The sequence below is a fragment of the Micropterus dolomieu genome, linkage group LG07, assembly GCF_021292245.1.
Source record: "Micropterus dolomieu isolate WLL.071019.BEF.003 ecotype Adirondacks linkage group LG07, ASM2129224v1, whole genome shotgun sequence".
NCBI lineage: Eukaryota > Metazoa > Chordata > Actinopteri > Centrarchiformes > Centrarchidae > Micropterus > Micropterus dolomieu.
This window is the reverse complement of record NC_060156.1, coordinates 18,127,212-18,131,026: the sequence shown is the minus strand read 5'-3', so window position 1 is coordinate 18,131,026 and position 3,815 is coordinate 18,127,212. Positions and strand designations below refer to the sequence as shown.

Genomic DNA, 3,815 nt, shown 5'->3' with positions numbered 1-3,815 from the left:
CCCCCCCCCCCCCCCCCCCCCCCCCCCCAGCAGTCTGTGTTTGTATACTGTCTGCAATCTGTGGAGCTTGTATATTTATTTATTTTTATCACTCAATGAGCCAGTCAGTAATTTTTTGGATTATGTTTTTATTAGATAACAGTGCACTCTTATTTTGAAACAAAGCCAACATGACTGGAGAGTGAAAACCATGATTGGCATTCATGTGATTAGCTGGCAGAGACGGCTCCTGTTACTTTAGAACTGAGGAATGTCTCATCTAAAACCCTAAATTTAGAATGAAATGACAGATTCAAAACATTAAAATTAAAGATGAAATTGTATGATTTGAATTTATACATCTACATTGCATACATTTTACCATCTAAATGACTAATCTTAATCAAACTTCTCTGAATAAAAGTCATGTTTTCAGCTTCTTTTGGTCTAACATCCAACTCGTAGAAGCCAAACTTGAATTGGATCTTTATTTTATTTTAAGAATCTGTGTTTCAGAATTGTGATTGTGATGTTCAACTAAGTGTGTATTGCTCTATTGGAAAGAAAGCATCATTCACATATAAAATTAGTTAACAGATGGTTAATGGTTATGATCCAGCTAACTTTGCCGAGGCATTTAAATAACTGAGAAAATCTGATTCATGTCACCTGACTGATATACAATACTATCTGAAGTTTATCTTGAACACACACACAGGTGTTTAGAGTCGTTCTGGGGGATCAGATGTCAGGTTGGGTAGAAGTTGGGTGGAGATTCTGGGAATTGAGGTCACTGAAACTTTACAAATAACTACGATAAAAGTAGAGAGGTCCCACCCAATGAGGTGCAACAAAACCAACCGGAGAGTCGTATACATGCTCCACTGTTCTGAGAATTAATCAATTTAGAAAAATTGGCATTTTCTCTTTGGCTACTAGAAAGGAATCTTTTACAGGGTGTCCTTAAAAAGTCTTAAAAGGTAATAAATCAATTTTGCGAAAATTAAGGCCGTTAAAAAGTATTAGTCTTAATCGCCATTTAACAAGGTATTAAATTTTGAAGATCTATTTTTCAGTGTGAAAATCCTGTTTGTCCAAAAGTTTGTTTGCTAAAAGTGTAGATGAACGTATTTATTTATAATGCATAGCCAAAAATACAGTACTAGACAGGCAGTGCGTAGCGACTGATTCCTTTCTGTAATGTTAGGCGCAGGGATCTGCCGAGCGCCTATTTCACTCTTAAACGCTCCAAAAAATAGATCTGTGTGAACCGGAAAATGATTTACGAGTACAACCGACCATAATCTCCCACCCCGCCAGACCCGCAATTTTAATCGTTCAAAACATAGTCGGAGTGACGATCAGTAGTAACGGGATTAACCCGGTTAACTGCCCTGTTCCTGAAAAACAAGAGCGAGATGCGCCGCCAGCAGCGGAATCGGTAAGACAGAAGACAACAGGGAAAATTCAAGGAGCGTGTGGGTTTGGCTAACGTTAGCCGGCTATTTAGCTAAATCTCTGCTTTTTATTGAAACAAATTCAACTTTTCATGAAGTCGATGCTCTCGTCAGTGTCACTTTTTGTGAACAAATCAATCACAGCCTGGATGGAGCGGGATTAAAAAAAAAAGCTTGATGTGCTGCAACAAACTGTATAAATGTTGAACTCAGTGTTCTGCATAAACAGTTATGATTATTGACGAGTTAGTAGCCTGCCCAAAATCAAGGTTGGAGACTGTCATGTAGCCTCCTAGAGCATTTTTCTTGCACAAAGTTAATGAATAAAAAACAACCCCAAACTGAAGCAGCTGTAATTTGAATTAATATTATAGCCTACTAGTGATAGGTTATGTACTATTATATGAAATTATATTGAATATAGTAACATAATGAATATATTAATATCAAACTTTTAGTTTACTATTAAATTAACAATATACTTTAAATTTAATATTATACTAATACAGTCATTTAGACTAGTTCCTCCTTCAGGTTTTATCTGTGCTACACCGCCTACACTACTTACGTTATCCATCACTCAGTTTATTCTCTTCATCTTTGTTCCCTCCTGCCCTATTTGAATTTTGTTGAATTGATCAAGTGGACGGTGAAAGTTATCACACATATCATTGCAGGCAAGCTCACATTATCTAGTTTAAACCAACTGAAAAACAAAATTACACTGTGTTTCACATGATTTGCTTTAATGTTGCGTACCTAAACGTCATAGCCTATGTAAGACAGTTGCTTTTTCCAGGAAATCTGACCAGTCCTTCACATAGAAAACTGTTGGCTCTTACAAGCTGTTATAGGCAACTGAGAAAGTTGGTGAATGCCTCAATTTTTAGGTAGCGTTACAACCTGATGACATATAGGCAATAAATATGTTATAAATATATTTAAATTCCTTTTAAAAACTCAAAAATGTCCATTTTAAAGATGTGTGGCTGATTTAATCGGTTAGCTCTAAGTGGCACGGCAGTCTTGAAATATGTTAAAGTCTTGAAAAGGTCTTAAAGGTATTACATTTTTTCTTCAAGATTCCTGTATATATCCTGTTTAAGATCATTTATTAATAATTAGACATCTTATACTGTTTGTTTGATCCTCCCTGGATTGCACAGAGAAAGAACCATAATTTAGGATAAAAAACAACTGTTTTTGCAAAAGAACTGATTGGCAGCCTTGTTAATTGACTGGAGCGTTTTTGTAAATAAATGTTTATTAACAACTTCAATGCATTTGGTTTACTTTACCAAATGATGTAACTGGATCATCCAGTGCTTCTTGCATATCCGTGTCCCCCACCTCCGTCACTACTCAGGAGGGAGATGCCTATCTGCAACTCACTCATTAAGGGGGTTGAGCTTCGGTTCTCCTTCCACTCTGGTGCTCAAACATTGTGTGTGCGCGCTCATTTTGCCCACCAAACAGAATCATCTGTCTTGCTTCAACCTCCACAACAAGAACTTCAGTGTCACGCTGGGTGAAATTTCTTTCTTTGGCTTTTCTGTCGGTGATTGACATGGTCTTTTTCCTGCAGTTGGTATGAATGAATATTTATTAGGGGTGTCTTGTCTTATAAAGCAGAACATTTTTGTGCACACGTTCTTCCTGTGTTTTGTCCGTACAAACCTTTAATAGTGTTACTTACGCACAGTTTTATAAATGAGACCCCATGTCTTCCCAAATATTCCTGTTTTTGTTCCTATTTCCTATTGTTGACAGGTTATTCTGTGTCATAGAGTTCAGTTATTCTTATTCATAGGTTGAATGTTATCCAAGGAAGGTTAAAATCAAGGACAACTGGACTTGATTTTAACCTTCCTTGGATGACTATAACCTAAATGACTGGGAACCTTCACTGATAGGTTTAATGTTGTTGCTTCTTATATAACCCCACTTTGTTCTGTTTGAAGGAGGATTAGTTTGATTATAGAGGGATTGTTTTCCCCATGAAATTTATACATGTTTGTGGTGAAGAGGTACATTCCTAAATGACCATGGACATGAAAATGACATGAACTTAACCGTACCCTTACATTAACATGCTGTTGTGCTAACATGACCTTTAAGACATACTGTAGGATCAATTTAATAATTACTAAGCATTGACTTGTGTTCTCATTTCACATATGTCTCACTTTTCATCACACTTTAGGCTGTGGCTCCTCTTAGAGAGAAGATTCGTAATCTGGAACAAAGGTTTGTACCCCTTTTTTATGCACAAATGTCAACACACATATACACATGCTCAGAATTAGTTAGAGAAAAGTGTTTCAATACTTATCTGCAGACTTGAGGACACTGACAATTTGTATCTCTTCTTACTATCAA

The 3,815-nt window shown here is 36.5% G+C and overlaps 1 protein-coding gene across 1 annotated transcript in view; it reads left to right on the top strand.

Moving 5' to 3' along the window:
* Positions 1–3,815, top strand: part of kpna3 (karyopherin alpha 3 (importin alpha 4)) — a 23,484-nt gene that overhangs the window by 12,982 nt on the left and 6,687 nt on the right. The window lies entirely within an intron of this gene.